The sequence below is a fragment of the Bidens hawaiensis genome, unplaced genomic scaffold (genome assembly GCF_021521415.1).
Source record: "Bidens hawaiensis isolate Kalapana, Puna unplaced genomic scaffold, B.hawaiensis_p1.1 tig00002735_1, whole genome shotgun sequence".
Classification (NCBI taxonomy): Eukaryota; Viridiplantae; Streptophyta; class Magnoliopsida; order Asterales; family Asteraceae; genus Bidens; species Bidens hawaiensis.
Window position 1 is genome coordinate 1,526,636 of NW_027491147.1, and position 12,220 is coordinate 1,538,855.

Here is a 12,220-nt window from a genome sequence, read left to right on the forward strand (position 1 = left end):
AGGTAACCCAAGCTCACCATCTCCTATTCGGGGAAAACTTTCACTACTGTAAAATTCGGTTGTGATCGAATTCAAACTTGAGACCTTACAATCTCCAGCCCAAACCTTCACTTCATCTCCAATGCTAGTTGAGCTAAAACTCATTGGCTTTGAGGTATCTACTTAAGTATTGTAAATCTAGTAACAAAATTTAGAACCCTTGTTTTTTTTTTCTGCGGAGTTATATATGAGTTGAAATACTAACCTAACAACTAAGAATGTGTGTAAATTTGTGAGGAGTAACGTTATGTGATCTAGATCTCTTTGGTCCGTGCCATGTAACTTATAAAAGTAACTAAGGATTCCACCAAAATATAAAGATTTCACAAAGAAGATTTCATTGAACAATGTACTATGTTGTTAAAATAATATGAAATGGTCATGTTTTGTAAAATCACTCTTTAATATATGGTGTTTTAAAGATTATTCCCTGCATCATTGAAGGTATTTAGATTGTCCAATCTTTCATCAAATCCACTGAAAGTAAGACTAGTGTATTGATAATCAGCATAATTTATGTGAAAATGCTTATTGACACATAGTGTCACTATTTAAAAAGCAGTCAGTGAAGGACATCAGGTTCCACCGCTATACAACAAAATAGAAGTAAAGATATATTTAAAAATGATGTTTACATACCAAAAATACTACCTTTTGATTCAGTTTACTGTGTTTATAATTCATGGTTCTTACAAACTATAGACACCATTGGTAGTTGTAAAGGGGCCCTTGCTTTCACAACCACATATTATCCTCATTTCAACTCACTCTTAGGTGAGAATTCTTTTGTTTGTTTCACAACGAGGTGGAACTTACTATAAATAGGACCCTAATTCCATAATCACTTTTATTGGCCACAATCTCAACCAATCATTCTATTTTTGCCTCAGAATTCATTTTGATTGATGATATGATGCTTTGTGTTCTATTTTTTCTTGTAATTCATTAATTCTTCTTCTTTCCTAGTGCTTCTAGATCTCAAGGGGAAACATTATATTTAGCACCTCTTCAAATGGAGGCAAGGTCCTAATTTCTTGTAGCCCCTTGATCACATTCATTTCATGGTTATCTAACCTTGAATTTCTTGTGAGTCTTGATATATCGACGTTGCTTTTAATCTTTTGGATTCTCATAAATCTGAAAGGAGAAAGATAAAGTTGTGGATATGGAAGTAAGCAAGAAGGGGAAAATATTGATGCAGCGCTACGAGCTAGGAAAATTGCTTGGTCAGGGCACATTTGCAAAGGTCTACCATGCCCGAAACATAAAGACCGGTAAAAGTGTTGCGGTGAAGGTGATTGACAAAGAGAAGGTGATGCAGAATGGTTTGATTGATCAAATCAAAAGAGAAATCTCCGTGATGAAGCTCGTTAGGCATCCGAATGTTGTTCAGCTTTATGAGGTTATGGCTAGCAAGACTAAGATTTATTTTGCAATTGAATATGTTAAGGGCGGCGAGCTTTTTAGTAAGATTGCAAAAGGGAGATTGAAAGAGGAAGCGGCTAGAAAATATTTCCAACAATTGGTTGCGGCAGTCGATTTCTGTCATAGTCGGGGTGTCTACCATCGCGATCTCAAGCCAGAAAACCTCCTCCTTGACGAATTTGGAAACCTTAAAATTTCAGATTTTGGATTAAGTGCTTTGGTTGATTCTAAAAGGCTTGATGGTCTTTTGCACACGACGTGTGGAACACCGGCTTATGTTTCACCCGAGGTTATTCACAAAAAAGGTTATGATGGCGAAAAGGCGGATATATGGTCATGTGGGGTCATCTTGTTTGTTTTGCTTGCAGGTTATCTTCCATTTAGTGATGCCAATTTAATGGGAATGTACAAGAAAATTAGTAAAGGAGAATTCAAATGCCCACATTGGTTCCATCCTGAGGTCAAGAAACTCCTTTCAAGAATTCTAGATCCCAATCCAACCACAAGGATTACAGTAGCTAAAATCATGCAAAATCCTTGGTTTCAAAAGGGATTCAAGAAGATTGAGACCCCCGCGAAATGTTCGTGATGACGAAGATTGGTTCAAGTTTACGGAAAGTCCAAATTCTAGCTGTAGTGATCTCAAAGCACTAGAAGATAGAGCAATTAGAAAAAGTTCCTCTATGAGTACTTTGAAGCCTACTACTACTAGCATGAACGCATTCGATATCATATCGCTATCTCAAGGGTTTAATCTTTCTGGTTTATTCGAAGACGATGGTCAAAGTAAGAAACCTGAGGCCCGTTTCACGACAAAAGAAACAGCATCAGCAATCGTTTCGAAACTGGAAGAAGTGGCTTCAACGGAGCAATTCCAGATAATGCAAACTCCGGATGGGACCGTAAGGATGAAAGGGCACAAGGAAGGGAGAAAGGGGCAGTTAGCCATAAATGCTGAGATATTTGAGGTAACTCCATCTTTTCACATGGTTGAGATGAAGAAGTTAGCTGGAGACACCATAGAATATGAAAATTTCTGTGATCAAGAATTAAAACCTTCTTTAAAAGACATAGTTTGGACATGGCATGGTGATCAACAAAACACGGAAACAAGTAGCACACATGATGATGATAAGCATTAATTGTGTTTCATGTTTTACACAATAATAAGCACATCTGCATGGGGTTAAACGTTTATGCAAATGTAGAAATCTTACTGAAAAGCTTTCAATACTGATGTAAATCCGTTGGACTTCATTCGTTTAGATGATGAGTTGATGCAATCATATAATCTTTCCGGTTTTTTCTTTCATGTTTAATTGGAAAATTTTCCGAAATATTCATTTTTAGTGAGAAATTCCAAATATGTCCTCAAAAATTCAAAATTCACCAATTGTCCTTTTACTAACTTGTCTTCGTCTCTACGTTACAAAATCGAGACGACATGCTTCTTAACTCGCCGTCTTCCTCCATATTAGCTCATAACCCGTCGCCTCCCGGCCATGTTAGCTCGAAATCCATCGCCTCTGTAGGTCCTCTTTGAGGTGGATCTAACAACTTTACTCGAATCAATCTGTGTTGTTAGCTAGCGGAAATCACTAAAAACACTCGAATCTCGGATCTTAGTTTGTAAGAAACAAAAGAAAGAAAGATAGTGTTTGGTGTTTGGTAGGGAGAAAATTCTATTTATTTCCTTGGAATTGATAATTGTTGTGAAGTTGGTTGGTTGTGGAGAAATGGGTTAAGTGACCCTTTATATATGGTCCCTTTCTCCAACTTTTACATTTCGTTCTTACAAAATAAACGTATGGAGGTACGTAATTCACTGACTAAAATCAAATATAAATACATACACAATCCTAATACTAATATAGAATATAGCCCTACAGTCTCCCCTCCATGTTAGCTCAAAATTCGTCGCCTCCCTGCTGTGTTAGGTAAAAAACTAAATCTAATAAATCTTGTTATTTAAAAAATTATATCTAAACAAGGTGCACATAAAGATTTGGTGGTATGCATAAGTTTTCTAAGTCATATTATCATCCAATATATAAGAACTTAAAAAGAAAAAAAATTAAAATATTCAAATAAAATATTTTTCAATTAAGTTTTGGATCCATGTTTTTAGTAAAGATAAGGTAGAATTTTTTTTTAGCTAACACAACGGGGAGACGACGAGTTTTGAGCTAAATGGAAGGAAGGCGATGAGTTTTGAACTAACATGGCAGGGAGACGACGGATTATGAGCTAATATGGAGGGAAGACGACGAGTTAAGAAACATGTCATCTCAATTTTCTTACGTAAACAAGAAGACAAGTTAGTAAAGGGACAAAAGGAGAATTTGAATTTTGGAAGAATATATTTAGAATTTCTTTCTAAAACTAGGACATTTTGTTTAAATATATATATATATATATATATATATATATATATATAAGATCAGGATCATGAGATAACCTTTTTTAAATTAAGAACTATGAGAACCATTTTAAACCACAAAAAACCCAAAAATAAAAACAATCAATAAATAAAATAAAACACAAAAATAAAAAAAGTAAAAAAAAAATCTTATTTTATCATCCCGGTTTCATAAACAAAACTCGGTTTAGCTAAATTATATACACATATGTATAATATATACATATATGTACATTTACATGTTTTTTTTGTACACATGTGTATAATTTAAGATAAATGATGTTGTACATATGTGTATATTACGTAACTAAAGATTAAATAAAATTATACATATGTGTATAATACAACGTTTTTTTTATTTTTTTTCTATTTTTTTAATTTTTTTAATGAAACCGGAATGAAATATAAGAATTTTGGTTTTTTTACTTTTTAAAAATTTTTATTATTTTTTGTTTTATGATTTTTTAAAAGGTGTTTTTAGTAGTCCAAAATAGTTCTCAAAGTTCTCAATTTACAAAGGGTTCTCTTAGGATCCTTACCCAATATATATATATATATATATATGTATATACCTGTCAATCTGTCATGCATGTACAGATAACTATGCATAACTATATATATATATATATATATATATATATATATATATATATATATATATATATATATATATATATGTATATACCTGTCAATCTGTCATGCATGTACAGATAACTATGCATAACATGTATTTAGAGATCTAAAAGAATCAACATAATTTGTATTTAGAGATATGAAAGAATCAACATAATTTTGTTGTTAAAGATGGTGTAAAATTATTATTAAAAGAACGGAATCTTGCAAGCAAAGCAACTATAAACAGCCAAGAACGTACATCTTAGATGGTTATATCTATTGTAGTTTTTAATACATGATGTATGTTAAAGTATCACGCTACTGTCATATAGACGGTGAGGTTTTAACTAACCAATGTTTTTTAGTATAGTGGCTTTTAGGGGTATTTACGGTTCGGTTCGAAACCATGAAACCACCCAAACAGGTCATCGTTTGGTTTCATAATTGGTTTTTTATCTTAACTTTCGCTCGGTCGGTTTCAAATATTTCAAACCGTATCAAAAGGTTTGGTTTACGGTTTATACCATAAACCAACTGTATATAACCGGACCGTTTGATTTAGTTATACTTAATATTTTAAATTTATAATGTGTGTGTGTAAATAAACGTAACTAAATTTAAGCTGTTAGTGTAAATAGACGCAAGCCATACAGCAAGTTATTATATATATAGATAAAAATCAAGTGGTTGGTGCGACAAACTTTATAGAAACTTGTTAGATGTTTTAGTATATTGTTTTGGAAGAATAGCAAATGTAATGTGATAGTCAAGTGGTTGTATTCAAATTTCTTAACTAGATATTGAGAAAGGGTGTCAAGTTCAAGTATCACTTGTTGCATCTTTCACTAATTTTTTTAGTTATTTAAATTAGGGTATAGCTATAACATCCTAATTTTAGAAATAAACAAAAGAAAGTCCATGAAATTAGAAACGAGTGTTAATAATTAATTAATATCAAATATAGAAAGAATGATGGACTTGGGTAACTAAAATGGATTAAGATGGTGGGATGGGACTTAGGTTCATGGGCTTTAAGGAGTATAAATACTCCCTTAAACTATCCTAAAACTCTAAATCCTCATTTCCATCTCTCCATAATCTCTACACACTCCAAAACACACACACACACTAGCTAAATATAGGCCGGGAAATAGAAAAAGAAGAAGGAGCGAGATTTAAGGTTGGATATTGATAGATCTCTAATATACAAGATATACACAAGATCTAGAGTTCATAACCAAGCTAATCGAGACCAAACGAACCCGGAAAGGTATGTTCTTAAAGTCTACATTTTTATAAATGGTTGGCCTTGAAACTTGAATCTAGAATATCGGCTATAAAGAACCTTAAAGTAGTGAACTTGATGATAAAATGGACCTAACGAACCTCCGGTAAGGAACGACTCGTTTAAAGAAACCCTAGATCTAGTTTGAACATCTTTGGCCCTAAAGATCCGAACTTTAAGGTTGCATGGGTCTAGCCTTAGCCGGAAACGGTCAATGGGAATGTTTCGGGGTAAGATAATATCATAGTAAAGGCTTAAGAGTTGAAACATAAAATGCTAGTGGAGTTAGTAATCATCCTGTGGCCACTGTTCACCCATAGAACGTGTAGCTCAACGATTACGCTTGTATAGCTCGATTATATGGTTATATTCGGTTACAATGGGATGTTTGCTTACAACCTATGGGTCGATCACATCGGGAATTCTCTTACATATTATTGATTCGCATACAATAGGAATCCGATTTCAATGAAGGTGTCGAATACATTGGACCTGTATCAATTACAATGTGTCCGTTTACACCTAAACTAGCATACATTGAGCTCGAACACACTATAATCGCTTACATTTCCCAAATCATTTGCATTGAAACCCGATTACAATCTATAGTCGCATACAATCCTATAATTCGCTTACAAGTTAACTCGCATACAATCCCATATTCGTTTACAATGACACTCGATCACATTGAGACTCGGTTACAAATGCCTTGATCGCTTACAAATGATACCCTGGGAATTCGATTACTTTTAATTCGCATTCATGGGGTTTTGATTTCAATGAGGACTCGATCACATACTACTCGATTACATTGCTTTATAATCAATCACCTAGCAAACTTGTTTACAATGACTAAGTCGATTACGCAAGACTCGATTTCTTGTGATCCGATTACATTGGGAACTCGCTAACAATGGAGACTCGATTACAATGCCTCTAATCTCATACAACCTATATACTCGATTACAAACCCTTATTCGCTTACATTGAGTCACTCGTTTACTCCCTATACTCGATTACATTAGGGGAAGCCTGAATACATCTAAAGGACTCGAACACATGCATGTTGGTTACAAGAGACTCGAGTACACTAGGATTTGGATACATGTACCTCCGCTTACACGGCGTGGTCATGGTATACATGGTGTACCCTCGAGTACATTGAGGACATGAGGTTACATGCTAAGTTCGCTTACACATACCTTCGGTTACACCAAAGAACTCGAATACTTACAAGCAATTGTATGCAATACACATATCTATTTATGTGACTCGTATATTGATAGTATACAATGAAAGACTTAGATACAACAAAGAAAAGAATACTAAAATAACTAGGCACCTTGATGATTACATATACAACATATATGTACACTCGGGTATAGTACCATATGTGCATGTATACATATGCAGTCCTATGCAGGAAGAAAGAATAATCAAGGGCAAGGTTAAACATAAAATGAAAGAAAAGAATGTTAAAATAATCAAATGCCTAGTACATTAGGGTTTAAGAATAAAATATTCTAACTAAATTGCAATCTAAACCAAGACCATTAGAATAGACTGGACTTAGCCATTCTTGGCTAAATTACAAATAGGACAAGTTGTGATACGTGTAACTTGCATACAGTTAACAAGGATCAATTAAAGAAGGGATTAACGATTAACGGAGAAGGAAAACAAGATCCATGTGAGTTTCTAGCCCCACTTCCTTGTTATGTTTTTGGGGTTGTGTGCATACTCGATGTGAATTGTTAATACACTTATCCCAAGTGATAAGTGTATATATGCCATATGTGATATATGTGAAAGGCAAGAATGATTGCTTGTCGGTACGTGAATGATCTTCGGATATTGCGCATACTGTCAGGTTATAAATAAAGATATGAATGTTTTATGTAATGTATGGATGATGTGTGAACGTTATGAACGAATGCTTGTCGGGGCGTGAACGATCTTCGGATATTGCAAGTATCGAAAAGGAGTATGATTGTTAAATGAATTATGTGAAGAACGCCTAGTGTGGTTCTATGTTACGATGCAATTATTGTATATGCAAAGTAAGTGTATGCAGGTACAGTAATGGTAAATGAGTTCTACGTCTAACATAGTAAGTTAGGATGGCAAATCCCTCTAACTTCCGTTGGACATAGACTTGGCATGTAATGGCGTAGTTAAGGACTGTGGGCCTTATACGTGTTATAGATGATAGATGAGAACGTAGTTAAGGACTGTTGACCTTATACGTACTTCGGATAGGAGCCAGCATAGGAAGGGACTGCGGACCTTATACGTGCTGCAATTATATTTTGGTAGCATATGGGAGGACTGTGGACCTCGAACGTGCTATGAAATAGGATGCAACATAGGGAAAGACTGTGGACCTTGTATGTGTTGTTAATGTAGGATGGTATAGGGAAGGACTGCGAACCTTGCACGTACCATAAATGTGAACATAGGTAAGGACTGCGGACCTTTTACGTGTTCACGACCTTGAGTATAGGTATAGACGGCGGACTATGAACATACTCTCAGTGGACTGAGGTAAGTGATAGTATGTATGTATGTATGTATGATAGAAAGGTAACTGGTTTAGTATGGATATGTATCTGTGGATATGTATGTATGTATGTATGATATGTGTATGTATTGTATATTGCCTGATTAATAACTAAAACTCACTCAGCGTAAATGACTTTTAGTATGCACGCAGGTGAGTTGATTGAGGTAGCCGGCTTGAGCGGGCACATGGTGGACGAATAAGAGACTGGCATCGGAAGACTCCAGACGTTTTATGTTTAATTACCTAGTTTTCAAAAGACAAGATGTTTGTTTAAGACAAGTTTGGGATTGTTAGGAAATGTTTTATGAAAGTTTTTATATTTCGCGGATGTTATTAACTCTGATGATTTGTTAATGAGTAAATCCAACGTCTAAATGTGAGGTACCGGTAATGGGACCTTACAATTGTGACAACTGCTCAAATCCGACCCGACCCAGGTACCCGTTTTCGGATCCGATTTTAAGATTTAAAATTTGATTATAATCTTTATAAATTTATTATATTTATATATATATATATATATTACTAATAATAATAATGATAATAATAATAATTCCCTTCCGCCGTCCCGCCCCTTTTTCTCTTAACTCTTTGCTTGTCCTTTGGTTCTTCCCGCCTAAGGATGTCTGCGCAGCTCCACGCGCCAGACTCCTTACAAGGAAGCCTGCGTGAAGACCAGCTGTTCCTGCGATACGCGAGGCGAACTGTTCCCGCGGCGCGCAAAGGATTGTAGTTCTTCCCGCGGCGCGCTAAGGATTGTAGTTCTTCCCGCGGCGCGCTAAGGATTGTAGTTCTTCCCGCGGCGCGCTAAGGATTGTTCTGTCTGCCTTCGCCCTCGCGCACTCAAGCCTTCTCGCGCTAGACACTTAAGTCTTTTCTCCAGTTTAAGCCAGCCTGTATGCTTCTGAAATATCTTATCTTCTGTGCTATACCTGCCAAGGTATGGGCACAGTAGGCCAGATCTGACATCTGTCCGAAAAGTCACTTTCGGCGCAGCTTGCTTACCAACCCTCTTGGTTGTTAGAAAAAGTAACTGGCATAATCTTTTAAAATCTTCCTTTCCATGTCTTGATCAGTACTTTGACTGACCCCTCCCATGCTATGAACAGTAACCTGTCAGCCTTCCCCATCCCCTGCAGCTGCCACCATATCTCTTGCTTTTGATATCTTTTGCTTTGATTTGATAAGATCTTTTTCCCCAATTCTAGGGATGTGTTCCCTAGGGTTTTCCTATAAATAAAACTAATTTCTTGGATAATTAAACACTTAAACACTCCCCAAAATCTTTCTCCCTTACTCTCAGCCGAAGATCCTCAGCGACGCCTCCACTCTTTGCAATCCGTCTTCTCTTCTTTTCTGCCCAGAAATCTCGGTAAATATATAATATATAATTTTTTTTTATTTGTTTAAGTGACTTGCATATATTCAAGACATAAAAACCAATCGTTAAACCAATAACCTCTTATTTATAGGTTAACTTTCGCTTGTTTAAAAGTTGGTTCTTGCATTATCTTTCAACGCACCTTTTACAAGTGAGTAATCTCGTACCTAATCCCCTTTTATTTTTAACGTTTTGGGATGTTCATGTGTTCGTACAACTTGAGTCTTAAACTTGTTTATGAAATTATGTGCGCAAAACCCATGTGTTATGGACGTTTACTAGTGTTGTATATTTGTATGTGTTGATCATTAGCCGCTTTGATCGGCCTATTCCGAAGTTTTCATGGATCCATTAGATAAACACGGGAGACCTATTGTTACGATTTTCTTGATTTGTTTGCACATACACGAATGATTATTTGTTTTTGCTCGATTTGGAGCACGCTATGAACTATGAGCTATGATCTATTTAGGCTTGATCACAATCTGTTTACACACTATGTTGAACACCAGTTATACACATGTTGCGCGCAGTGCTTTGTTATTATCTATTTATATCTATTAAACTTGATTTCTCACCGACACGCAAGTGTTGACGTTTTATTTTAACACATGTTCAGGTTTGCTGTAGCTGCTTTTGGAAACTCGAGGACACGTAGGATGTTTTCTTTTACTTTGGACCTAGTTTAAAATATAACAAGACAAATTTATGTATTTGAATATTATAAGTTATGATATGTGATTTGTTACTTTATGGTGTGTTATGCGCATGCGCAATGAAATGTATTTATTAAATATTGACACCCAAATAGTGTCACGAGTAATGAAACAATTCGTAGCGCCCCGATGTATAATCCGCCATCGGTCGGGGTGTTACAGATTGGTATCAGAGCTCCGTGACTTTAGGATTAGGTGGTTAGACGTAACGACCTAGAATACCTAAGAGTCCCTTCTCGCGCATGAGAAAAATCTCATGATTGCGCGCTAATTGTTAATTACTCGATATTTATAAAATATGCTTGCGCATACGCAGCACATGATTTCATGTTTTATCCGCGATCTTTCGATTTTTATTGTTAAATTTCAATTCGTTTTTTACTTACATATTCGTTTGTTGTTGGGACTTAACATTGAAAATCCGAAAAGTCATGGTGATACATGAATAGTTGATTTTCAATCCCCATTAACTTTATGTTCTAAAATTGAAGATTTGAAAAGTCATGGTGATACATGAATTGTCAACCTCCAATACTCATTTACTCGTATATTTTAAATTGAAGATTTGAAAAGTCATGGTGATACATGAATTGTCGATTTTCAATTCGAATTCATTACCTGTATTAAGTTTGCATTTAAATTCATATTTTACTTCAAAATTTGATAGCATTTAACTCCGCGAAACAAGCTTTACAATGATATACTTTGCGCTAAAACGATTTCCCATACCAAAATATTAACAAAAACTAAAACTTTTATAGAATGCCTCCGCTATCAGCTCGCCGTCATCAGAGGAGAGAAGCCTCGCGCAGACGTATGCAGCGTCGTTCCCAGGAAATGTCCGCCGCAATAGCCCAAGCCTTAAATCAAAATAATACCAACCCCTCCGGATACAATATTAAGTCCTTTAATGCGGGTAACCCTCCGAAATTCACAGGGCTCGAAGGAGCCACCGTAATGCTCCAATGGCTCGAGAAAATTGAGAACACCTTCCTCCATACCCATTGCCCTCCAGACCGACGAACCTTATACGCCTCAAGTGTCCTGGAATCAAGGGCGCTTACATGGTGGAATGGAGTAGCTCACGCGCGTGGCGCAGAGGCTGCTTCTAGCATGCTCTGGGAGGAATTCAAGGATCTTTTGACTCGAGAATTCTGCCCTCCCAGCGAAGTAAAGGGCCTTCAGGAGGAATTTTGGAACTTGAAACAGTACAGTGGCGGAGCGCGCGAGTACGCTACGCGCTTTCACGAACTAAATTTGCTTGTCCCGCACCTAGTTACCCCTTCCCGCCGCGCCATCGAAAAGTTTCTTGGGGGTCTCCCCATGGAAATTCAAGATTCTGTATGGGCCAGGAACCCAGTAACCCTCTCTGACGCCATCGAGTTGGCCGCTGTGCTCAGCGACAACCATGTCAGGGCAGGAACCCTGTTCCTGCGGGGAGCCGAGAAGACCAAACTCACCAAGACTGTCCCAGAACCAACAGAAACCAAGCCAGAACCCTCAAACCGTAACAACCTCAAACGCAGGCACAAACCCAATCATCAAGCCTACGCGCTTACCAACCCGCTCATTGTCCAGCAACCCGCCTACCAACCTCCAGTATACGCTCCTAACCCACTGTCAACCTACCCAACACCCCCTGTAGTCCATAACTATGCCTTAACCAATTCCGCGCTCCCTGCCCCGTCAACTAAGAAACCTTACACAGGAAACCAACCCTTTTGCCCAACCTGTAAACTTCATCACCCAACTCAAGCCCCGTGTCGACAATGCAACC

General features: G+C 36.7%; 1 pseudogene; it reads left to right on the forward strand.

Annotated features, from left to right (window-relative positions):
• The first annotated feature begins 704 nt into the window (after positions 1-704).
• On the forward strand, positions 705-2,606 carry LOC143620917 (CBL-interacting serine/threonine-protein kinase 20-like; annotated as a pseudogene).
• The last annotated feature ends 9,614 nt before the right edge of the window (positions 2,607-12,220 follow it).